This window comes from Myotis brandtii, unplaced genomic scaffold (genome assembly GCF_000412655.1).
Source record: "Myotis brandtii unplaced genomic scaffold, ASM41265v1 scaffold1018, whole genome shotgun sequence".
Lineage (NCBI taxonomy): Eukaryota > Metazoa > Chordata > Mammalia > Chiroptera > Vespertilionidae > Myotis > Myotis brandtii.
The window spans coordinates 411,104-438,157 of record NW_005353397.1 but is presented as its reverse complement, the minus strand read 5'-3'; the positions used below and the strand labels follow the sequence as shown (position 1 = coordinate 438,157).

Sequence of the window (27,054 nt, the reverse complement as noted above, 5' to 3'; positions counted from 1 at the left end):
ACATCCTTCCAGACTACCTTCCAGATGAAGCCAAGGCTGCAAGGGAAGCCCGGGTCCTGGGTGCTGGAGGGAAGCCAGTGCTGGCAGCCGGAGGAAGGAAGGCCTATTCTTTCATGATTTTTTTTTATGACATACTATTTTTTATTGATTTTTTTATTGATTTTTTACAGAGAGGAAGGGAGAGGGATAGAGAGTTAGAAACATCGATGAGAGAGAAACATCAATCAGCTGCCTCCTGCACACTCCCCACTGGGGATGTGCCTGCAACCAAGGTACATGCCCTTGACCGGAATCAAACCCGGGACTCTTCAGTCCGCAGGCCAATGCTCTATCCACTGAGCCAAACCAGTTAGGGCTCTTTCATGAATTTTGTGCATCAGGCCTCTAGTATACTATGAAATTTAATTGCATCACCATCCCAGTACTCAACAAACATGCAAATGCTGGATCTGATTTTCAAAATAACAATTAAAAGATTACTAGACCACTAGCATTAAAAATCAGAGGCAAAATATTTAGGTTTTCCCCAGATGCACACAGAAGTATCCCTTGAAAACTTAGTTTTCCAAACATATGGCTAAAGGTCCATTCTCAGTAAGAAGGAAAAAACAAGGTTTTCCTACCAGGTAAACAAATCTGGCATACTCTGAGTTTAGTGGCCAAAGATGATCAGGAAGTGTAAATGTTTGTAGTGGAATCAAAGCAGATTTGGTAATTAGAGGGCTCTGGACTTTAATGCTCCACTCATGCCAGAATTCTTATTTCCAGCATCCCTTCAGGGTTTTCAAGGTGTAACATTCCAGCTGAGGAATTATCAGCTGCCTTTGCAATTCTGGCTTTCAAACACCACAAGGGGCATTTCAAAGCACCCCAGGGAGAGGTAGGCCTAGTCTTTAGTGCTGGGCCACTGAAGCTCAACCACACAGAGGTGCCTTCAAAATCTCAAGGCTGCTGAGTTAAGTTCTCACGTCCATTCTGATGTGATTCTGCAGTGAAGCACTTTTATAATTTAGATTAAGGCAAGATTTCTGATCTGGAACCTTTTGACAAAAAAACCCTGAAACAAGATTGAGGACTGTGCCCTCTACGTCAACAGGTAGGGTGAGTGAGGACAGGAGAGAAATCCAGGAATGCATGTCCATGTGTATGTGTCTGCACAGTTGGCTCCTGGTACCATATCTTCCATGTGATCAAATTCCTTTCACACCCTTTAAAATAAAATACTTTCACAGTGAGTGTTCATATGGAACATTTATCAATGGAAAAATCTCTTCTTGACTAAAATTCTAGATATCTTTAATTATCATATAAGCATTCCTTCTAACAGGAGAATAATCTTCCTGAAAGTGAATATGCTCTGCTACTGTTCAGTGGCTCCCTTGTCCCTATAAGCTAAAATCTTAATATTTCAGAATGACGAGCAAAACTTCCTATGGTCTTGCACCTACCTACTTCTTTAGCTTCATTTACCTCTATGGCTGCCAGGATGCTAAACCTCTCCATGAGTCCTTAATCTTGTTACCAAGTTCCTTCACACCTAAAGGGTGTCCCAAAATTCACGCAAGAAGTAATTTTGATAGAAAACACAGGTTTATAATTAAAAATTGTAAATGTTTTATTGATTCATAAAGTATATTGTATAGGGTTATGTATGGAATAGCATATCAGGTAAATGGCCTCCACGGCTTTGCTGGCACATACGCACTCTTTTGTTGAAATTTTCCATGACCGTTTTGCATAAATGTGGCTGAATTTCGATGAGGCTCATTTTCATCTTGATGGCTTGGTTAATCGACAAAATTATCGCATTTGGGGTTCAGAAAATCCACGAGTGATTGTTGAGAAACAAATGCATCCACAACGTGTCACTGTTTGGTGCAGATTTTGGGCTGGAGGCATCATCGGACCATTCTTCTTCGAAAATGCAGCTGCTCAGGCAATAACAAAAGAGTGTGTATGTGCCAGCAAAGCCGTGGAGGCCATTTACCTGATATGCTATTCCATACATAACCCTATACTGTATACTTTATGAATCAATAAAACATTTACAATTTTTAATTATAAACCTGTGTTTTCTATCAAAATTACTTCTTGCGTGAATTTTGGGACACCCTTTATTAGCCCTCCCTGAAACTACCTCCTTACCTAGAATGTGTTGTGTCTTCCTGTCAGTTCCGACAAATGTTTCTTCACCTTTCCCAGCTTGGCAAAGACCACCTTCCCTGTAAAGCCCCTACCAACTCGATTCCCCAGAAAAATTAACCCACTCCTTTCTTTGTGCCCACAAAATGCCCTGTACCACTCCTACTCTCCAGAACTTTAATGCTTTATGGAGGAATAACTCAAATTCAACACACTGCACATTTTAAAGTATACAATTTCATAAGTTTTAACATATGGCTATACCTGTGAAACCACTGTGACAATCAAGATAATGACCATATCCATTACCTCCAAATGTTTTTCATGCCCTTTGTTAGCTCTCCCTCTCACATTTTCCCATACCCAGGCAGCCACTGATTTGTTTTCTGACATAATGGATATGTTAGCATTTTCCGTAGTTTTGAATATACAGAATCATACAGTATGTACTTTTATTTTTCACCTTGCTTCTTTCACTCAGCATAGTTATAGTGTGATTCATTCATGTAGCTGCATGAATCAATAAGTCATTACATTTTACCCCTGTGTACTTTCAGCACAGACACGGCTGTGCTACAATGAATGTCCTTTCACCTGTTGAAGAACATTTGAGTTTTTGGCTATTACAAAGCATATTGCTATGAACATTCATATACAAGCCTTTGTATAGACCAGGAGTGGGGAACCACTTTTGTGTCAAGGGCCATTTGGATATTTATAACATTTGAGGGCCATGCAAAATTATCAACTTAAAAATTAGCATGCTATATTTGGTCAAACATTTAATTCACTCACTCCTAATGTCTTGGCAGGGACAGACAAGATGATTTCATAGGCCTTAGACAGCCAATGGGCTGGACATTCCCCACCCCTGGCATAGGCACATATTTTTTCCTCTTGGGTAAATATCTAGATGTCAAAATGGATGAACCATGTGGTAGATCTATGTTTATTTATTATTTATTTTTTATCTTTATTGTTGAAAGTATTAGAGATGCTCCCCCAACTTCCCCCCATTGCCCTTTTCCACCAGGATCCACCTTGCCCCAGGCCTTCACCACCCTATTGTCTGTGTCCATGGGCTATAAATATCCTATAAAATAAAAGCCTAATATGCTAAGTGTCTGGTCATCTGTTCAACCAATCAAAGTGTAATATGCTAATGATATGCTAAGGCTGCTCAAAAGCTCGCTATGACGTGCACGACCACCAGGGGGCAGACGCTCCAACTGGTAGGTTAGCTTGCTGCTGGGGTCTGGCCGATCAGGACTGAGCGAGATGGGCTAGATATGCCCTGGAGCCCTCCCGCAGTCCCTCCTCCGCTGGCCAACCTCCTGCGTCCCTCCCCAGCCCCTATCGTGCATCGGTGGGGTCCCTCAGCCTGGCCTGCAACCTCTGGCAATCTGGAACCCCTTGGGGGATTTCAGAGAGCTGGTTTCAGCCCAGTCCCACAGGCCAGGCTGAGGGGCCCCACTGGTGCACAAATTCATGCACTGGGCCTCTAGTATGCATATAAATTCTTTGGTTGATCTGTTCCTGTGACCCCTCCCCCTTCACCTCTAAGATTCATCAGTCTGTTCCATGTTTTCATGCATCTGGTTCTATTTTATTCATCAGTTTGTTATTTTGTTCATTTGATTCCTTGTGGGGTTTTTTTTATTTATTTTTAGATTCAGTTGTTGGTAGATATGTATTTATTGCCTTTTTAATGTTAATATGTTTTATCTTTTTTTTCTTCTTTTTCTTCTTAAAGAAGACCTTTCAACGTTTCATGCAATACTAGTTTGGTGGTGATGAACTCCTTTAGCTTCTTCTTGTCTGGGAAGCTCTTTCTTTATCTGACCTTCAATTCTAAATGATAGCTTTGCTAGGTAGAGTAATCTTGGTTGTAGGTCCTTGCTTTTCATCACTTTGAGTATTTCTTACCATTCCTTTCTGGCTTGCAAAGTTTCTGCTGAGAAATCAGCTGACAATCGTATGGACACTCCCTTGTAGGTAACTAACTGCTTTTCTCTTGCTGCTTTTAAGATTCTCTCCTTGTCATTAACCTTTGGCATTTTAATTATGATGTGTTTTTGGGTTCCTCTTGTTTGGGGCTCTCTGCACTTCCTGGATTTGTAAGTCTATTTCTTTCAGCAGGTACGGAAAATTTTCTAACATTATTTATTCAGGTAGGTATTCAATTTCTTGCTCCCTCTCTTCTCCTTCCAGCACCCCCAGAATGGGAATGTTGGTAAGCTTAAAGCTGTCCCAGAGACTCCTTACACTATCCTCATATTTTTGGAATCTTTTTTTCTTTTTGGTGTTCTGATTGGGTATTTTTTGCTTCCTCCAAATCCCTGATTTGATTCTTGGTATCCTCTACTCTACTGTTGATTTCCCAGTAAATTTTCTCCTTTTCATTTAGTTTTATCTTTCATTTCTGACTGGTCCTGTTTTAAGTTGTTGATGTTCTAAGTTCCTTAACATTCTCACTAAGTTCCTTGAAGCTCTCATTAAGTTCCTTGAGCATCCTTATAACCATTGTTTTGAACTCTTTACCTAGTAGTTTGCTTGCTGCCATTCATTTAGTTCTTTTTCTGGAGATTTATTATGTTCTTTTATTTGTGACATGTTTCCTTATCTCTGTATTTTAGCTGCTTTCCTGTGTTTGTTTCTGTGTATAAGGTAGAGCTGCTATGTCTCATGGAGTTGATAAAATGGCCTTGTATAGCAGGTGTCCTATAGGGCCCAGTGGCTCAGCCTCCCCAGTCACCTGGGGTGGGCACTCTAGTTGCATCCCTGTGTGGTTGTATGCACTGTCCTGTTGTAGTTGAGTCTTCATTGCTGTTGGTGTCACTAAGAAGAATTGAGCCCCAGGACCAGCTGTGACTATAGTGGAAGAGCTGCTATGCAGACAACATCCCTATGGAGCAGGACTTTGCTTCAGTGGGGCTTTGGTGCTCATCAAGTCCTCCCCTTGATTATGTCGCTTGTGGATGTTGTAGGGTTGTAAGCTGGTGCGGTCTGAAACTATCCACCAGGTGCACTGGCTCTGGGTTCTACTGGGAGATGCAAAGTCAGTAACTGCTTGTGCCTTGCCTGAGGCCACCCAGCATGAGCTACAGAGCAATCTGTAGATGGCTGCTACTTGTGTTGGGCTTGGAGGTGTCCAGGAGAGGCCAAGCTGTGAACCTTGGCAAGCTGCTGCTAGTGCCAGGCCTGGGGCCACTTAGCAAGAGGTATGGGGCATGCTGGGTCCAGCTGCTACTTGTTTGAGAGATTTTAGGAAAGTCTGAAGTCTGAGACAGAATAGGCCACTCATATGGAAAAGCCATTGCAAACAGCTTGGGTGGGACTGCAAATTGAGTGGGGTGGGATCTCAAGGAATCACCAGGTCAGGGGGAACAGTGTGCACATCAGGTTGATAGAAACTTAGATATGGTCTGCCAGTTGGCACTGTGGGGGGGAGGGGGAGTCTCAGCAGAGGAACAATGGCCTCTGCCAGCATTTTTGTCTGGGAGAAAGCTGCTCCCCAGTTCTTGTCCTGATACCAGACAATTTAGTCCCCCTGGCCATATGTCCCTGGATCCTTTCAAGCTGCTGCCCCAGCACTGGAGCTGAGAGGGAGTGAGTCTAAGAAAGTCCATTTGTGCCCTTTAAGAGGAAACGGCTGCGTCTCCAGCAGCCTCTGTGTCACTTAGCCACAATCTCTGCTGGTTTTTACAGCCCAAAGTTATGGGGACTTCTCTTCCCAGCACTGGAACCCTGGGCTGACAGTGCTGGAATGGAACTGGGATCCCTTGCTCCTCACGGGAGGTCTCTCCGCCAAGATATCCCTCCTGATTAAAAACACACCACACAAGGGTGTCATTCCAGCCTGTTCCACATCTCCATCCCTCCTACTAGTCTCAATGTGGTTTCTTCTTCAATTCTCTCGTTGTAGGGTGCCATTCAGCCAGATTTCAGCCAGTTCTAAATGATGGCTGTTCTGTATTTCAGTTGTAATTTTGATGTGGTTGTGGGAGGATGCAAGTGCTACATTTACCTGTGCTGCCATCTGGTTCTACATGTTTAATTTTTTAAAGAAACTGCCAAATATTTTTCCAAAGTATCCTTGCCATTTTGTAGTCCCACTAACAGTGAATGAAAGTCCATTTCCTCCATATCCTTGTCAATATTAGACAAGGTTAGGTGTTTTAATTATAGCCATTCTAACGTAATCTCACTGGGATATCAATTTGCATTTCCCTAATGAGTAATGATTTTGAGCATCTTTCCATGTGTTTATTTACCACTCATATTTCTTCTTTGGTAGAACATCTGTCCAAATCACTTGCCTATTTTTTATTATTATTATTAAGTTTTGAGAGTAAGTTATACATGTTCTGAATGCAAGTCATTATCAGATACCGTATATTTGCAAATATTTTCTCCCAATCTGTGGCTTATCTCTGCATATTCTTCACATTACCTTTCAAAGAGCAGAAATTTTTAATTTTGATGAAGTCCAGTTTATCAATTTGTTTTTATGAACTGTGTTTTTAGTTTCACATCTACAAAATCTTTATCCAACCCATTATCACAGATTTTTGCTATGTTTTCTTCTACAAGATTTAGTTTTAAGGATTACATATATGTCTGTGAGCTATTTTGTGTTCTTTTTAATTATACATTAGAGGCCCGGTGCACAGATTTGTGCACCGGTAGGGCCCCTCGGCCTGGCCTGCACCCTCTTGCAATCCAGGACCCCTTGGGAGATGTTGGACTGCCGGTTGCAGCCCACTCCCCTCGGCCTGGCCCAAGGAACCCCACCAGTGCACAAATCCATGCACTGGGCCTCTAGTATGCATATAAGATCTTTGGTTAATCTCTTCCTGCCCCCCCCTCCCCCCTCCCTCTGAGATTCATCAGTCTGTTCCATATTTCCATGCCTGTGCATTGAGCGTGTGCCCCCTGGTGGTCAGTGTGTGTCATAGCTACCGGTTGAATGGTCGAAAAGTTGGCTGGTTGCTTACGCTTTTATAGTATCTTATAGAGATACTATAAGATATGATTCAATGTGCATTTTTTTTGCTTATGATACCCAGTTGTTTCAGAGTCATTTGTAGAAGAAACAGTCCTTTCTCCACTGACTTGCCTTTGCATCTTTATCTAAAATCAGTTGTCTCTACATGTATGGATCTATTTCTGACTCTCTCTTGTTCCAGTAATCTATTTGACTGTTGTGATACCAACACCACTCTCTTGATTACTGAGCTTTGTAAGTCTTGAAATCAGGTAGTTTTAGTCCTACAACTTTGTTCTTTTACTAAATTATTTTGGTTATTCTAGGTTCTTTCTGTATCTATGTGACTTTTAAATTTATCTTTTAAATTTCAAAGACTGCTGGCATTTTTATTGGAATTGCATTAAATCTATATATCAATTTGGGGGAAATTGTGAGATTTCTCACTATGTAAAAGTTATAACTTAGCATTTATTTAGGTTTTCTTTAATTTTTCTGAACAATATGTATGGTTTTTCAGTGTACAGGTTTTACACATCTTTTGTCAGATTTATCCCTAAGTATTTCATATTTTTGGTGCTATTATAAATGTCATTTTTATTTCAACTTCTAATTGTACACTGGTATCATATAGTAATATAATTGATTTTTGTATCTTAACATTGTATCCTAGAATTGTATCCTTAAGAATTAAGATAAGCATCTCAATGCCCAGGGGAAGAAAGAAAGTTGATCACAGCTACCTATGGGCAAAGGTATGCTGTGGAGACATGTGTTAGGGGAGAGAGGCAAAGCAAATATATCCTCAGCATTTCTTCTTCTATGTCTTTGGCCTAAGATGGTGAGTCTTTAAGAAACCAGCCAGCCCTAACCGGTTTGACTCAGTGGATAGAGCATTGGCCTGCAGACTGAAGGGTCCCAGGTTCGATTCTGGTCAAGGGCATGTACCTTGGTTGCGGGCACATCCCCAGTGGGGGGTATGCAGGAGGCAGCTGATCGATGTTTCTCTCTCATCGATGTTTCTAACTCTCTATCCCTCTCCCTTCCTCTCTGTAAAAAAATCAATAAAATATATTTTAAAAAAAGAAACCAGCCAAGTGGTTTGATTAAATTCTAAGATGTAATGCAAATGGTCCTTCCTAAAATAGTTTCTGAAATGTGCAACAGTACAATCCCTCCATCAGTAACAGTCATGCTTCAACTTTCTTTTGGTCTTTATTCCCTTGGGCTGGTTTGCACTTCTTTTCCTCATCCTGCTATGACCAGGTTTTCTTCATATGAATCTAGTCCTTACCTTTCAGAACTGGGCCATAAGTTGGAGTATTTCCTCTATGTATCTGCTTACATTTTGAATGATTAGTCTTGGGTTGCAGGCTCTAAATTCCACTTATAACTCTTGTTGACTGACTGCATAACTCGGCTTATGTTCTTGTTCACCCCATAAATAGGATGTTTGCTTTACAATGCAGCACATCCTGCTGCTTGGTTCTTCACAACAGAAAACTGAGGGGTCACATGCTTCTCCATCCTTCACATCGTCAGAACTCTATCTGCTTGAGGCATAAAAGAAAGCACATCATTGTTATAAATCCCAGAACACAAGCCACTTGACTAGTCCACCCTGCACAGAAAACTTCAAAGCACTCCTTCATTGCTGGTGGGAATGTAAAATGGTATAGCCACTGGAGAAAACAGTTTGGCAGTTTCGTAAACATGAAACTACCAACCACATGTACTCCTGCACATTTATCCCAGTGAACAAAAACCTGGGATGTTTTCAAACAGAAAACCTGTACATAAATGTCCACAGCAACTTTATTCATAATAATCAAAATGTGGAAACAACCCAGAAGTCCTCTGACAGAAAAATGATTAAAAAGTTGGACTACTCCTCAGCAATAAAATGGAAAAAAAACTATTGGTAGAAGCAACAACTTAGATGAATCTCCAGGGAATTATGTGGTGTGGAAAAAAATCTAACCCCGGAGACCACACACAATATTTATATAACAATCATGAAATGACAGAATCATAGAATGTAGAAAACAGACTGGCGGTTGCTGGGGTCATAGCCATGGGAGGGGTAAGAAGAGAGGAGATGGGTCGGGGCATAAAAAGGCAACATGGGGATCCTTGTGGTGGTGGAAATGCTCTGCATTTTGATGGGATCGGTGTCAGAATCTTGGTTGTAATATGTATTGTAGTTTGGAAGATGTTACCATTTGGAGAAACTATACAGGGGTCTCTCTATATTATCTAATAAAGAGGGGATATGCAAATTGACCATCAAGCCGTACAGTCAAGATGGCTGTACCCACAGTATATTATCTAATAAAGAGGGGATATGCAAATTGACCATGAAGCCGTAACAGTCAAGATGGCTGTACCCACAGCGGAGGAGGCAGGGATTCTGCAACACAAGATGGCTGTGCCCAAGGCGGAGGCCGAGTTCCTGTAACAAGCCTTAACAAGCAATCAGCAGGGACCTGAGACTGCATGGCACTGGGCCAGGGCAGGGGCCCTGAGGCTGCACCCCCCGCCTTGTGGGGCTTGACAGAGGACCTCAGGCTGCGCCCCCCCACCCACGGGGCTTGATAGGGAACCTCAAGGTGCACTCCCCGCCCCGGCCTGGGCCCGGGGACCTCAGGCCGCACCCCCCTCCCTGGCACTGAGCCAGGGGACCTGAGGCCGCTCCCCTCCGCCTGGCAGGGCTTGACAGGGACCTCAACACATGACCCCTGCCCAGGCCCAGGCCTGGGGACCTCAGGCCATGCACCCTGGCCTGGGCCATGGAACCTCAAGGTACACCCCCCAGCCCGGGCCAGGGAACCTCAGGCCATGCCCCCACCTGGTGGGGCTTCATGGGGGTGGGGCCGGCTGTGTCTGGATCTAGCCCAATGGGGGTGGGGCCGGCTGGGTCTGGGTCTCGCGCAATTTTGAGGCGCGTGTGGGTGGGAGAGGACTTAACTCTGGTTCCCATGGCATGCCCCAGACTCTGACAGGAAGAAGATTTTCATATACATTTTACTAATTTTCTTTCATCTCTGACACTTCTACTATAGAGAAAGGGCAAATAGCAATATTACAATATTTCCTCTAATTAATTCCCTTTTAATGTGCATGAATTTCATGCACTGGGTCACTAGTTTTATCTTAAAACTGCATGTGAATGTACAATTATCTCAAAATGTAGGTTTAATTTAAAACTAACTACCTAAATGGTTTGGGGAAAATTACTAAGCTTATTTATAATCCCTGATTTCCTTATCTGTAAAATGGGGATAAAACAGTCCCTAATCTGGCTTAAATGAGATGGTTAAATGAAATATTTTTAGAGGATAATCAGTATTCAATAAATGTTGTTATTGGTAATATTAGTAGCAATAATAACAAATAATAAATACAAATAGTAACAAATAATAAACAGTCACATAAATAAATATTTTCTGTTTGTTTCAAGTCCAGCCAGATTTTGGGGGCAGGACAGCAAGGCAGACAATATTCCTGTTGTCATGGTGCTGACCTTATCCTACCTAACTTTTTCTGCCCCTCATACTATGCTGAGTCTCTACCATGCCTACTAATGAAATGTCTCAATATTCAACTTCCAGTGATGGAGAAGCCACTCTCTTTCTGAGTAAAATGTAATTGTAAAACTCTACATCAGAGGTTGACATTCCAAGCTGCACATCAGAATCATCTGATAGGCATCTTAAAAATAAAGATTAATGGTTTCTACAGGTATGGCATTTTATATCACCTTGGGATGATAGAGAGTGATGTCTCTTCAGAATGTAGCTATAGGCAACACTTAAGATATTTATTTCTTGGTTGGTGTCTGAACCCATCCAAGATACAGGCTAACCATTCAATAGATAATTGCTGAGCATTTGCTCTGTGTTACATACTGTATTACCTTGGTTGGTGTCTGAACCCATCCAAGATACAGGCTAATCAAGCTGCACTATAGGTAGGTACATCCATCCATTCAATAGCTAATTGCTGAGCATTTGCTATGCGTTACATACTGTATTAGATGCTACAACTACAAAAATGAACAAGCTTGACATGGTCTCCGCCTCCATAAAACACATATTCTATCAGGAAAATAATATCATTGCTTGAGTATCATAAAATATACAATAATGGGGATTACTGAGGGGCTTTGGGAATACCGCCCTAGATGCAGAATCATCTACTCATCTGAGGTTATGAATAAGACTCTTTTATACATGATACACTGTGAGAACATAGATCAATTTTTTCCATTTACATAATTAAAATAAACACTTCAATTATATACCATCATCAAAGAGTATGGTGGTCTGATTAAATACCTTCCAGAAATCTGGAAAGTATCACTGTGCTAAAATTTATTTAAAACTTCTAAAAGCGAAATCCTTCTAAAATGCAACAAGTTATACACTGTCCTGGCCCCTAAAGCAGACGAGTGATTGTAACTTACTGTTTCAGTGGCCCTTGGTGATCATTATGAATGCCCGTACCGTGCACTCACTTTGAACTCTCCGGAAGTATGGAGAGACTGCTTGCACAGCCTGCTGTCTGTCCGCGCCCCCACCCCCCGGCAGCCAGGGACTGGCCCTGCACCACACATCCCGAGTGCACTGATGGAGTCTGTTTCCTTTAGGGTCCATTGACTACACGGGCACTTGTCCATACTGCCTGCCTCTGCCATCATTCCTCCCTCCGAACCTCTTCTCTTTGCCACAATGTTCTGCATTGTATTACACTAGATCAAAAATGAAAATTTCCAAGGAACCCAAATAACAGGCACCATATAAAAAGGAAAAGACACTTTGCCTAAAACAAAGTTCAAATGCACAGGACTGTGGGAAATATTTTCAGGGCGCGGAGGGGTACCATGCTTTCCGGACTTTACTCCCAGGATCACAAATATCCCAGAGTGTCTGACGTAGAAAAAACAAAGAAGTAAGCAGTGAGCATTATGCTGCTTATGCTTTTCCCCTACAAAGAGCTCAAACATTTGCACTATTATCTCATTTTTTCCCCAAATTTCTGAGATGCAGAAAAAGGCAAGTATAATTTTATTTCCAGGAAACAGCACTTCCCCAATAGAAATGCCCACAAGATACCCAACCTTCTCTCAGATAGAGTGAAACTGAGGTAAGGTAAAGCAAGTTCCTCAGGAGTACAACAGTAAAAATTTCATAAGTGTTTCAATCCAAAGGAAACCACCTTTATTTCATACAAAAACTAATGCAGAAAATACCTAAGATTCATAGGAAAATACCCTCAACTTCCTACACCATGAAATGAACATGTCGCCTTTCCAAACACCTTGCAATTGCTTCAGATAAATGCAGCAACTCACTTTCATACCGTGGAAACATCACGCTATTCTAGGACAGTATATAAAACTACACGTTTTCACTGAAATGACTTTCAATTGGCATGTTACAAATACCCCAAATCATTATCTTGGGGTGTCATCTCACTTTACTGCATTAGACTGGATTGCTTTCAATGAATTTCACTAAGTTAGGACCCACTTCTCCCTATTCTACGAGGGACTGTGGTTCCTCTTCTTTCTCCTCATTTGTGTCAGATGAATCACCCAGGATTCTTGCTGTATAGAGCATTTTTCAGTTTTCACAATGTTCTCACCGCTTTAAGCCAAATCTGTGTCACTTTTCTGCCTCAATTAGTGCAATACTACAAACTTTTACAGGATCAGGAACTGGAAACAGTGTCCCAAGTAGTCAGGAACAGAAAAGGAGGAAAAACAATAAAATAAAAACATGTCCTTGCTCTTCTCTGGGTCATGCTACCACCTCCCGGAAACCTAATCAATGCACATCCTACTTCTTTACTTTCCCTAAAGTAAATGTCAGATAAAACTGGACTTACTGGTGCGAGTAGAAGAATCATGTTTAATGTGCCTCGGTATGTTTGAGATGGATATGGCTGCTGAGATATGTCTTGAGGGATAGCTCAGCATTGGCGAAAGTCTGAAGAATTCATCTGGCAGCATTTCCAGTTAAGTGAGAAACTCGTGTATTAAAGCAGCTCAGGGGCAATTTAAACTTTGTTACCAATTCCGTTTCCCCTTCTCCAGTGTGCTTTCTCTCTCTGTTTGGAGCGCCAGGGTAAATGTAAGCTATAGGGGCAGTCATTTCCATTTCTTCCACACATACCTCCCTTCAGTTTTCCCTTTACTCTCTGGGCTGTCAACAGCCAACTGTTGGGAAGAGGAAAGGGTGTGCATGTTGGGAGTTATTATTTATTCTACAGGACAGCCAAGTCCCAGTTTTCTGAGATAATTGAGGTTGGGTATAAATGAGCTTCCTTTCAATAATCAGATCTGAGTTTCTTCCTTATCAACTTTCTCACCTGTTACTTGATTTGAACTCCCTATGACTGTTCCTATACCTCTTTTTAAAAATTGACTTTTAGAGAGAGGAACAGAGAGGAGGGGGAGAGAGAGAAAGGGAGAAGAAAAGAGAGAGAAAAACATTGATGTGAGAGTGAGACATCAATCAGCTGCCTCCTGAACACCGCCTACAGGGATCGAGCCCAAAACCCAGGCACATACCCTGACCGGGAATCAAACCAGCAACCCTTCGGTGCATGGGATGACACCCAACCAACTGAGTCACATTAGCCATGGCCCTATATCTCTTTTAAGTGACAGAGTAGTAAGTATTAAACAAGACAAAACACAATATAGAAAGAAAAGTAGAAGCACAATCTGGATCTCTTGCTTCCAGTAAGAGTAAGCCAGTGGTACCTACTTTCACCAGATGGAAGTTAATAATCTGGGACAAGCACTCGCTTGGGATCCCACAGTCTTATAAAGGCACTGCTAATGGCCAGCTGTGAGAATTAGGCAAGATATCTACTCTCTTACTATTTTACAATACTAAACAATACTCATTCCACCTAAAGTTAAAAGACAGTTTAAGGAGGAAAATGGTGTCACATTATAGGAAGCCTGTGAATAGACATATTTGTGGAACATTTATATTATTCTTCATGTAATTTAAAAGGTATCTAAATAATTCAATTAATTCTCAATTATCCCTACTAATAGAATTGATCAATATAATGGGTAGCCTAAAAAGCAGACTGTATAGTTTATAGCTCATAAATCTACTCTCTTTATCATTGGCAAATGAGTGCACTAAATATTATTCAGATTTAATAAAATTTGTCACTTCAGAGCAGTTGAGAATCTTAAAGAGTCGTTTTTGTCCAACTCTCTTGTTTTGCACCCAAGGGAAATTTGGCTTAAAATGTTTCAGGGATTTACACAGTTGTTAAATGGAAGAGCTGGGCTTTAATCTAGCCATCCCAACTGACGTTATGAGGTGGAGCCATGTGGACTATATTCAAAAGATGTCTGAAAACCAACTAGTTAGTATCTTCCCTGCCTAACCCCATCCTTAGTTCAACCCTCAGGCCTTATTCACTTCCCTAATACCAGTAACAAATACCTCCTATGTATAGTCTAAGATTGATAAGATACTCCAACTTAATAGGACTTAAGGTCCTTTTATCTTTCTATGGCTCAATTGATATCTTCCTTGAGGAAATAATTAGCAATTTTGACTTAAAGAAACCCTTATTGAAAATGTTGCTAGCCTATAATAAGCAAAAGGATTTTGTAAATCAATTATGCAAGAGGAATAACATAACAACTTTAAAATGTAAACACAATCTATAGTTACATGTACTATTACAAATCTATCAGACTCATACAGAATTTGTATCCTATACATATGGGAATTTCCAATGTTCCTTAAGAATTCCAAAGATTCCATAGCTTCTCACAACATCCCCTAGCAGCACCTTTAAATGTTCACCTCTCTCACCACCATCATCAAACACCTATTTAAAACCTGCCTCCTGCAGTTTAATAGGTATAGTGTTTATTCTAATTTTGCCAAAATGAGGTCAGTGAAGATATAAACTGGGGATATAGTGTCTCTCAAGTGTCACCCAAGTATAGCAGGATAAGAATTCCCCAAAACTACCTTTCCCTAATCCCAGACCATACCCTGATATATCTATGAAAACATTTTGTTGTTGTTGTTGTAAGTAGCTTTTTATTTTATTTTTATTAAATTTATTGGGCTGGCATTTACAAATAAAAATTATATTTAAACATAACAAAAATTTAAATGAGAGAAATCCGTAAGATGTCTGTGAAAGAAAACCCTGCTGGAACAGAAGGCCTTAATTCCACTATGAAACCTCCTCATAAACCCAGCTGAGAAATGAGCCCACTTGTAACAGCACAACCAGGAGCCAGGATAATTACAATAGAAACACTTTATTTCAAATCATGAAAAGAGTTACACTTGATCTTCTTGTTAGCAGAGGCTGTGCAGACAGCAACATTTACTGTGGAAATGTAAGGGCAGATAACAGCTGATTTGAAAAGGGATTGTGTAAATCTAGTTAAAGAGCAACTTTAGAAGATTATTTTCAATTACTAAGATAACATCATGCCTCTTGGGGAAAAAAATGGAAAGGTTTGTTCTTTACACCACATACAGTGTATAAAATCTAACAAAACCGCCTGCTTTTAAGCAATAGTATCAGCCAGCAGCTAACATGCCTTACCTCCACTCTACTCTCCTTCAAGTCATTTTCAATTACTTCTAGCACTTACTCATCTCTGTGAACAAAAAGTCATTTTCAACAAGAAACATAACTTTAAAAACACCATCCCCTTCAGAATAATTACTCAAGCTTTTAGATTTCCAGGTAACCGTGGGCTGAGGCCCAAACACTCTCAGCAAGTGTCCTGACAGGTGAAGCAAATGCAATTTTATCAACCTCAAACAGGTACTCTTTTACTGCGTGACCCAAGCCACAGTGCAGAGGTCTTAGCTTTTATTGTACTTAGCTTTATTGCATTTCACAGATGCTGGGTTTTTGTTTTTTGGGGGGGTTTGTGTGTGTGTGTGTTTTTTTTTTACAAGTTGAAGGCAAGACCCTCCATCACATCAGCAAAAAGATTCGGTGATCTGGAATCAAACCCACAATCTCTGAAGTGTGCCTGTACTGCCTAGTCCATCAAATGTTACCACCTCAAAATTTTTTAAAAGCAAAATATCATTTCTCTAGGAGGATAGGTCCATGATGCACTAAAGGGCTGAGGCAGCTCTTTGAAGAGAAAAAGGTAATTAAGGGATTTGAAAGTGAGCAACAGCAAGATAATGATCTCATATTTCAGCTGTAGGTAACTAAGGATTATATGTTAAACATTTCTCTTCAAATAGCTCTGTCCTTTCTGACCAAAATATTCTCTTGTCACAAAGATAAAGAATTCTCTCATTTGATCAAGACCACTGCTGTCATGATAATAAATCCTAAAGCAGTGTCAATAGCGTGGGGACACACAGTGTCATAGCCATGTCCTCTCAGGCCCTGGGACAATGTGGATATTGTCACTGCAATAGCTCAGTTGTGGAGAGATTGGCTTTGGTACACTGAGGTCTAAAAATCCATAGGCTCACAGCTGTTCCTTATTTGTTCATCATGATTATTTTAAGGTGACAGATAACTAAAATGATGCTCAAGTCCCAGTGTTCCCATTGCTTAGAAGAGCTAAACAGATCTAATTTCTACACTTGTAGACATAGACAAGGTCAAGCTATGGCCATTCAAAATCCCACAGAGGAGTTAAACTAATCTCCTCATTGGATAGAAGGGTGGTCACAGAGTTCTCCCTGAAAGGATGAAAAGGCTATCCCAGCTGCGAGTTATCATAAGCTTATTGGCTCATCATCTGCCCGGCCACAGCTGTATCCAACTCTCAGTTCACCCAGAGATGCATGCTCTCCTCGTGCCAAAATGTCTCTCTTAAAAAAAAAATGCCCAATTGAAAACTCTCTGCTCTGCATCTTTCAATAGAACTGAAGTGCACTTCACCAACACAGAGCAGGGGCATCTCGAATTAGCAGAGAACTATTTTTAACACGTGAAGGATAAGATATGAAATTAGTTTCACGGGGAATGAGAACCTTGGAGATTATTTACTTTGCCTTAATTACTTTGACTTGCCATTAATTTGGCTTTCCTGGGGTACTAAATATTTCACGCTAAGATTTTGAGACTAAAGAGACATGAGTACAAATCTGGAGCACTGGAAGTCTGTAGCAGCATCTTCAACACTGAGCCACAGACGCCCCCACTGGGCATCCAAGGCCATTCATGGATGCACTGCTCAATGACATTTTCGTTGCTTTTCTCTGTTGTTTTAACCCTGGGACCGAAAGCTCTGCCCTGAAGTGTGCTGGGAGCCAAACTTATTCAGCTTCTGTTTTACTCCGCAGCCAATAACCTCACTAGTGCTCACAGCTACTCATGGTGACTGCCAAATAGGGCAGGCAGCAACTGCCTCAAGCCAAGGAGAGAAAAGTTTACACTGCACATTAAAAGTTTTAATGATCAGTGCAATTGGACAACAGAGTCAATTCTAATAAAGGTGACTACAGAGATACTATAGCAGGTATTCTGTAACGGGCTCATTACAGCATCAGTGGGAGGATGCACTCTGCTCCCACCAAAGCACTTAGAGTGAGCGGGGTGTGCCATATAGCTGCACACTTGCCAAAGCCCCGTGCTCTCCCCATGGCTCTTAATGGGTTGTGCACTGGCAGACACCACGAACACAGGCAGTGCCTGGCAGCCAGCAGAGCTCGGGGAGAGCAATGCAAGTGTTGCCAGATGCAATAGGAGACTCACTAGGACCACTCAGTCTGTCAGTGCCCTCCAGCTCCACCTGGCATTTGGCAATTAGCAAGGGAAGAGCAAGAGAGACTGGGAGCGCTGGAGCCCTCCTTTGGCCCGTGCTCACAAAGAACTCTTGTTCTAAATGTGAGCAGAACTGGCCGGTGTTACATAATTCCATTCCTGTGAGTTTAAGCCATTACTTTCATCCACTAAGTATTCTATACCTTAACAATCTCTTTTATAGTACAAAACTATCTGATAAAGTTGTGCTTTTATTATAAACTAGAGGCCTGGTGCACAAAAATTTGTGCACTCGGGGGGGTCCCTCAGCCTGGCCTGTGCCCTCTCACAGTCTGGGACCCCTTGGGGGATGACCACCTGCTGGTTTAGGCCTGCTCCCTGGGGAATTGGGCCTAAGCTGGCAGTCATACATCACTCTGGCAGCCCGGGAGCCCTCGGGGGATGTTCACTTGCCAGCGGGGAGCAGGCCTAAGTTGCAGTTGGACATCCTTAGCGCTGCTGAGGAGGCAGGAGAGGCTCCCTCCACCACCGCTGTACTGGCAGCCGTCAGCCTGGCTTGTGGCTGAGCAGAGCTCCCCCTGTGGGAGCGCACTGACCACGAGGCAGCAGCTCCTGCATTGAGCATCTGCCCCCTGGTGGTCATTGTGTGTCATAGTGACCAGTCATTCCCAGTCATTCTGCTGTTAGGGTCAGTTTGCATATTACCTTTATTATATAGGATAGAGGCTTGGTGCATGGGTGGGAGCTGGCTGGTTTGCCCTGAAGGGTGTCCCGGATCAGAGTGGGGGTCCCGCTGGAGTGCCTGGCCAGCCTGGGTGAGAGGCTGATGGGTGTTTTCAGGCTGGTCACACCCCCTTCAGGGTGGGGGTCCCCACTAGGGTGCCTGGCCAGCCTGGGTGAGGGGCTGATGGCTGTTTCAGGCTGGCCACACACCCGTTAGGGTGGGGGGGTCCCCACTGGGGTGCCTGGCCAGTCTGAGTGAGGGGCTAAGGGCCGTTTTCAGGCTGGCCAAGCCCCCCGGCAATGGAAGCTCCCAGCCTCTGCTTTTTTTATTTATTTTTTTTATTTTGGGATTTATTTACCTTCTATAATTGAAACTTTGTTGCCTTCAGTGGAGCTCAGAGCCAGCCAGGAAGCTTGGCTTCCTCCATCACTGGAGCAATCAAGCCTCCTGCTCGCTTCAGCTCTGTGGCTGTCGGCCGCCATCTTGGTTGGGTTAATTTGCATATAGTTGCTCTGATTGGCTGGTGGGCGTGGCTTAAGGCATAGCGAAGGTATGGTCAATTTGCATGTTTGTCTTTTATTAGTGTAGACTAGAGGCCCGGTGCATGAATTTGTGCATCAGTGGGGTCCCTCAGCCTAGCCTGTGGGATTGGGCCGAAACTGGCCCTCCGACATCCCCCAACAGGTCCCAGATTGTAAGAGGGCTCAGGCCAGGCCAAGGGACCCCACCAGTGCATGATCAGGGCCAGGAGGGACGTGGGAGATTGGCCAGCTGGGGAGGGATCATGGGACGGCTCCAGCGTGTGTCCAGCCCATCTCGTTCAGTCCTGATCTGCCGGACCCTGGCAGCAAGCTAACCTACCAGTCAGAGCATCTGACCCCTGGTGGTCAGTGCACATAATAGCGACTGGTTAACCGGTTGACTGTCTGCCCCCTGGTGGTCAGTGCATGTCATAGTGGTTGAGAGGCCTTAACATATCATTAGCATATTATGCTTTGATTGGTTGAACGGCTGACCAGCTACTTAGCATATTAGGCTTTTATTATATAGGATTCCCCATTTTTTCTTCTTCTTGAAAAGGATATTGTTTGACTTAATTGAGTCATACCCTTCTAGTATCCTGAACCTAAACAAACACAGCAGCCAACCAAGTTCACACATCTCCAAAACCCCACTACTGCTCTACTATGTAATAAAATCCTGCCATGGAAATTTGCTTTCATGATAAACATTTCTGATTGGACAAGAATAATTTATATTTCTTCATCATAGTCATAGCTTTAGAATGTGCTCACATATACCATATCACTTTATCTTATTAAGTTTCCCTATTTGGCCCCTCTCCACATGTCTCATGCTCATGGAGCTCTCATCCTGTCATCATTTTCCACAGATAAGCCTGTTCCCTGTTGTCACAACTTCCTTATTTTCTAGGTCACAGATCTTATTTGGGCCATTTGCACTTTCGGGCATCTTTATCATTTACAATTCTCAGGTGAATCTTCAATGCCATATCTCAATTTCAATACTAAACATGCATTCCTTCCTTTGTGCCACCAATTAAAATGAAATAAAGCAAGTTGCTATTCATAATTTCTATTTTGGGAGAGAAGGAACATCAATGTGTTGGAAAGGAGAGTTCAAAATTCTTGTTTCCTCCACCTACTAGCTATGACAGCAGGCAAGTTACTTAATCTTTCTGAGTTTTTCCTCTTATTACTGACATAGAAAATGTTGCCATGAGGACAACATAGGATGGCATATGTAGCTGTGTCTGAAAATACTCAAGATATGACTATCATTTTGAGATCTGCTAGGTTTCCATTCAAATGCCCTTTTTGTTCACATGAGTAAAGGCTATCCTGGCTGTTGCACCTGAATGCTACTGGGTACCTATGAGTATGTCATACCAATGAGCTCTCCACTCACATCGTCAAAACAAAAGCCAAGGCATATACGGTCCTGCCATCCCAGAGATCACCGATTTCTAAGTTAACGTTTTCCAGTAAATTCAATTGTAAAAGTTCATAAGTATTGCAGGTAAAAGTGCAGAGTAAGCGCATGGATAGCTATCAGCTCCCAGCACTTCCAGTCACGCCTGACTGATCTTTATATTACACACGGGAATGGGAAGATGACCGGTAACAGTGACCGCAGAGCATGTGACAATGGCAAGGCTCAGGTGGGCACTCAGGGGAAGGCAAGTAGTCTACCCTAAGCATCACCCACCAGACTTGCAGCTGGTAGAATACATTCCTCTCCATCCTTTTCTCTTCATTTTCCTGGCCCAACATTTAATACCATAGAAGTTTTAACTTCAAATTATGTCACTTCAAATCTGTCTTGCTCAGAGAAATTCTGACCACTAAAAGTCTGCTTTAATTCTGAAGTCTCCACTTAAAGATTCAGACGCAAAAAAAAAAAAAAAGAAAGCTCACAACAGGCAGTTGAGGGATTTCAAGAAATAATAACATAATGAATGTATAACTGGCAAAAGTGTGATTTTACAGCTTTGATGGCTTATGTTTATCAAATTATAAAATTGACAAACCTTTTGATCCAGCAATTCTTCTAATAAGAATTTATCCAAATGAGACTATTGCAAAAGTATAAAACGGTACACAAAGAAGAATGCTTAGAGCAGTAATGATTTTTAGATTGAAAAACTGGAAACAACATAAATGTCTCTCAGTAAGCCTTTTAAACTCTAACAGACACCATTAGCTGCCTCCCCAGCAAGCCCTTTCCCCTTCTTTTCTAGAAGAACTCTGAGTTTCCTGTTCATGAAGTTTGCATGGGATTAGCATTAACTTCTACCCAAATCTGAAGCAATGCAAAGGGTACCCCCTGGTCCCCAGTCACATTACCTCAGGTGGTCCAAGTAGAAGGCAGCCTGGGATTTTAGTCTGATGATTAAGAGAAGCTCTCCTCTGAATAGTGAAGGGGCCTTCAGAGGTGCAGCTATTTTGCTACCATAAGGAGCATGAAAAAGAGTAAGAAAGAAAAAAGTATAAAGAAAGTAATCCTCCTAAATCTGAATTAAATCATGCCAGAAGTCCCTACCCACTGGAATTTTCAATATATTCTTATTATTTAAGCTAGTTTGCCCTAGGATTTTTGTTAAAGGAAAAGCATCAAATAAAAGTATTCAGTCATTAAAAGATAATCTATATTTACTGACATGGAAAGATTACCACCACATGTTGTTAGGAAACAGCAGACTATAGAATAGCACATAAAACAAAATCCCATTTATTTAAAATTTTATCTCTATACAGTATGTACACGTGACTATATATATATAGTGTCATTGTGTCGAGAGAGAGAGAAGAGAGAGAGAGAGAGAGACACCAAGAAATATGCATGGAAGAATTTTATTAAAAGGTCAACAATTATTATCTCTAGTATTTCTGAGTAATTTCACTCTCCTTTTTGCATTCCATAGCATTTGCTCATATGATGGCATAATTTTTGTGGAACAGAAAAATTAAGCTTAAAAAAAGCTGGCTATTTATTTTTTTAATCTTTATTGTTGAAAGTATTGCATATGTCCCCTTTTAATTCTCCCATTGAAAAGCTGGCTATTTACGAATTCTATTTATCTTTAGTGTAAAATTAACTAAGAGCTTTGCCTCATATTCATTTCTAAATTTAAGTGTTCCAGGAAAAAAAAAGTTGAAGAAGCTAGTCAGGCACTCAAAATATTATTTCATTATAAAATTCCATGATGATGCAATGAAACCACTTTAAGACATAAATTTGTACATGCTGAAAAAGAAACACAGCCAGCGGTGCCTTAGTGTCTTTCCGGAAGTGTGGAAAAAATATTAATCAAAATGAAACATCACCTTACAAAAGCCGAGCACTTCCTATTCCAAAAAGGTGGAGTCACAGTGGGGAAGGGCCAAAGGTGCCTGGAGAGCAGCACACAGAGCTGCTGCCAGAAAAGGGCAGGTGCCATTGAAGCCACTCAGAAGCTGCAGAGGGGCGGCTGGTGTGAGGTGCTATGTTGTTGCCTGATTTCTGGGCCTCATCCTCCGGAAATTCTGTTTCTTTGTTACTAATGTTGTGGCCCCACCCCATAACAAAGAAACAGAATTTCCGGAGGATGAGGCCCAGAAATCAGGATTTTAAAAAGATTCCCAGGTGATTCTAATGTGCAGCCAAGGTTGAGAACCACTGTAGTAGAGGGTTTAATCCCTGACTGCCATTGCATATCAAACACACATTCTTATGGGGTTAAACCCCCAAGCACCAACCCTCCCCCACTTCTCAGTAACAGAGCCTTATGCCAGTCACTTTAAGCACATTGGATTAGGAGGGGAAAAAAAAAAGCAGAAGTCAAAAACAAAATCTTGATTTCTTTATTGGTGATTTTTACTACAGCTTGTAGGATTTTCTGACTATGAAGTCTCCAAAACTGGCTTCTAAAATCAGTTAACTGGAGTTAACATCTCTTTAAAGTAATAGGAATCTTGTAGATACAAGGTAACTGTAAATAATTCTGCAATGATTTGTTTTTCAAGTTAATTTCCAGCAGTTATTTGTTTCTTTTACAATAAATTATTACACTATAATTGCATTGTATTTCATGGTAATGCCATTGTTGTCAGTCACCATTTAATTCTGGGAGAGTCACAATACTCCAAGAAAGAAAAGAATAAAAAATAAACACACCCATAAAATTGTCCATATAACATATCTGCCTTTATGATCAAATTTAAAATGCATCCCCCAAAAAGCATCCCTCACACTCAAAATTACAAGCATGCACTAGGTTATCCTTTGTCTATTCTGTGTCTCATTCTTATTCATCCCCGTACGATGGACTATTGGTATTCTTCAAACTTAAAAGGCACAAGAATGACAAAGAGGACAACAGTGAGTGGTTCCCAAGCCTCATTTGCAATAAGAATCCCTTAGGGTCCCTCCTCGGTCCATTGGCATTAGTATCATGAGGTAGACTTAAGTAGCTGTGCTTTTAACAAGCATCCTAGATAGATCTGAACAGGGTATGGATCAATCTTTGGGAAACAGTGATGTAGACAATTATAAGGTGACTAAGTCACTTATAGGTAATCAAACCTGATTATATAACTCTGTCTTGGATAATTCCACTCTTCTCCATATCTGTGGTCACTGTTCTTGTCTCTTGTCCAGGAAGCCACCAAGACCATTATGCTCTGCCTGGACTTGAGCATAATTTCCAGTGGACTGTCTTGCTTCCACTCTTGCCCTCTCCAATCTATCCTCAGAAACTTGCAGAAAGATCGTACATATTACAAATCATACCACATCACTCCCTTAAAACCCTTTAATGGGTATTGGGTTTCCTTTTGGGGTGATGAAAACATTTTATAATAGATTCAAGATTGTGGCTGCACAACTTTGTGAATACACTAAATGCCTCTGATTTGTTCACCTTAAAATGGTTCATCTATGTTACATGAATTTCACCTGTTTGAAAAAAGAAAATGAAACAAACAAAAACACTTCTATGACTATCCATTGCACTTAGAATAAAATCCAAAATCCTCAGTACAGCCTAGTAGGTCCAGCATAATCAGGCCCTAACCTACACCTCAACAGCCTAACTCCCAGCCACAGTCCACCCTCATTCTCTGCACTCCAGCCACACTGGCTCTCTTTCCGTGATTTCAAAAGCCAAGCTCTTTCTCACATCTGGGCTTCCAACACTGGACTCCCACCTGGATAATCCCAATTCCTATTTGGGTCTTAATTTCTAAGTTCCTATCCCATATAAGCCTTCCCTGACCACTTCACCCTCATTATAACCTTTCAGAGAAAACTGGTCTTTTCCAACTACTTATCATGAGTTCTAATTACATAATTACTTTTGTTTTGTTTAATGTCCTTTCCAGTAAACTTCGGACTCACAGGAGGAGAGAAACAGTCATCATTTGTGTTCATTACTGCATCTCCTGGCATGAACAGGGCACAATAAACACCCATTCTTTTGGCACAATGAGTATGCAGCATGCCTTCTTCCAAGAATGTTAAATCTCTACTACAAATGGAGTATCAAAAGAGGCCACAACATTATGTGAGATTTAAGATATATGTCCACATTTTTCTTTTAACAACCAGATGAGAATAATCAGAAACTGCTTAGAGCCAACTCAGCACAATATACCAACCAATGCACAGAAAACAGTTTCTCTAACTTCTGCTGCACCTGCTTCATTTCTGGACAAAGTCAAGTCCCTACTGCCTAAAAGATTTCATTTAAAAACATTCTCCTCTGCACAGTACTAAGTAATAAGGAAAGAAACAGACTATATTTTTGCAGAAAGATGAAACTGAAATGGGTAAATGACCAGTCTTCAGAAAGATGTCATGAGAAACTGTTGGGGGCTCTCATGTGGGCACCACTTTCCTGAAGGAAAGGGCAGAGAGTACTACCAGGGGAAAAGGGCCCTGCATTCAGTCCGTTCTGAGAAATAAAGAAAAAAGGTAAGTAAGAGGAAAAGCTCACATAACAGCAGGCATAAATGGTGTTTTGTTACTGAACAAAATGCTCCTTAGCGATTATAAGTGTGCAAGTGATTTACATTTTCAGTCTTGCATTTGTATTAACTAGAACCCTAATTTGTCCATGAGGCTAAAGTGTGTCTTAATTACCTACCTTCAAAGCTTATGCCCATTAAAAATAAACTTATTGCTTTTCCACTGTTAGTTCACCCAGAGCCGCCTCATCCACAGTCCTGCTGCCACTTGTGGTCACTATGGAGAGCAGAGGTAAAAGAGTGGTCTAATGGGCAGCCCCAAAGAGCTCCTTCTGTTCAGAACCGTGTCCACCAGCTCACAAAACATGCCCCAGCCCTGTTTCCACTGCAACAGCAGAACACGAAGACCTGAATACACTTAAGGCCCATGCCACAGCCTAGTTTTCAATAGTTCTATTCTTCTTCAGCCAAAGCTTTGAATTTCCCCAGGCCTAACTCTATAGACCTAGTGGTGATTCCCATGGCCACTGATTTTAAGACTATCTTCATGTGCACTATATGCCTAGAGGTACTGCTTCTGGCATCTGAGGATGGGGTACCTACAACTGCATTGTTTGTGCGACCTTCTGAACATCTTAGTGCAGAGAGCTCTAAATCTTTCTCCCTGTTCCAACTCTCAGCTCTCTGTGCTCAGCTAGGGAATGCCTGGAGAAGGGACGAAGCTGCCCAATGTGCCAACTATGGGACCGCGGTGGCAGCAACCACCAAGACTGCCCCCAATAGGGGAGGAGAGCCTTCACTCCATCACCCTAATACCTTTTCTAAAATACCAAGTGTCTCTTTTGTGCCCTTTTTGTTAAGGCAGCTTGTGTCCATCACATAGGCCCCAGCTTTGCTTTATCTGACAGGGCTTCTAAACTTGCTTTATATTTAAAGACCAGAGGCCCAGTGCACAAAATTCGTGAACAGGTAGGGTCCCTAGTGCCTGCTGGCTGCCAGCCAGGGTCTCCCTTTATTCCACGCCACCCCCTGGTGGTCAGCACATGTTACAGCGAGTGATCAAACCCCCAGTCTCCCAGTCGAACTCCTGAGGGGACACTTTGCATATTAGCCTTTTATATATATAGATGCTACTTGAGTCCCATTTCCTTCTTCCAAAAGCATCCTTACTAACATTCTTACCATTTTTTTTTTGTTACAGAATCACATGTACTTTTATAGGAGATGAGGTAAAGGAGCCTGTTAATACATATTTAAAAAGCACTCTAGTGCAGCAAAGTGAAGTGCCAGCAAAACCAAATCCTCAACTGGCAGAGGTCTGACCTGTGAACCAAAGTACATTCAGGACTGAGTCATGGGACCAACTTGTGAATACAGGCATAAAGATATTAGACACGGCAATGAGGTCAGTAAGTACTACTGGCAGAAGATCAGGTAGACAAACTTGGTAAAAGAGGAGCTCAAGAATAGATTAACAGCCGAAACCGGTTTGGCTCAGTGGATGGAGCGTCGGCCTGCGGACTGAAGGGTCCCAGGTTCGATTCCGGTCAAGGGCATGTACCTGGGTTGCGGGCACATCCCCAGTAGGAGATGTGCAGGAGGCAGCTGATCGACGTTTCTCTCTCATCAATGTTTCTAACTCTCTATCTCTCTCCCTTCCTCTCTGTAAAAAATCAATAAAATATATTTTTCCAAAAAAAGAATAGATTAACAAAGACAATAGGGGAAATTGCCAAAACGCCAAATATATTTGACAAAGAGAAATTAGTGTTATATTTGATAAAGGGAAATTAGTGTTTGGAAAACCAGAGACAAGGAAGGAAGGAACAGTCAGTAAAGGGACAGAGATTCCTAGGAAAAGGGCTGGGGTCCTAAATACAGGCACTTTCTATTCTGAATGTAGCTGGCAACATTTTTGCAGTGGAAGAAACCAGAATGTCAGAAGAGGAAAACCTTATCAGATGTATATCATCGCCATGCTTTGAGGA

At 41.7% G+C, this 27,054-nt stretch overlaps 1 protein-coding gene across 1 annotated transcript in view; it reads right to left on the bottom strand.

Moving 5' to 3' along the window:
• ENOX1 (ecto-NOX disulfide-thiol exchanger 1) overlaps positions 1 to 8,676 on the bottom strand; it is a 564,230-nt gene extending 555,554 nt beyond the window's left edge. Inside the window, exon 1 of the mRNA XM_005853253.2 lies at positions 8,424 to 8,676. The gene's annotated coding sequence lies outside the window, so the exon portion shown is untranslated. The remainder of the gene's footprint in view (positions 1 to 8,423) is intronic.
• Between the last annotated feature and the right edge of the window lie 18,378 nt (positions 8,677 to 27,054).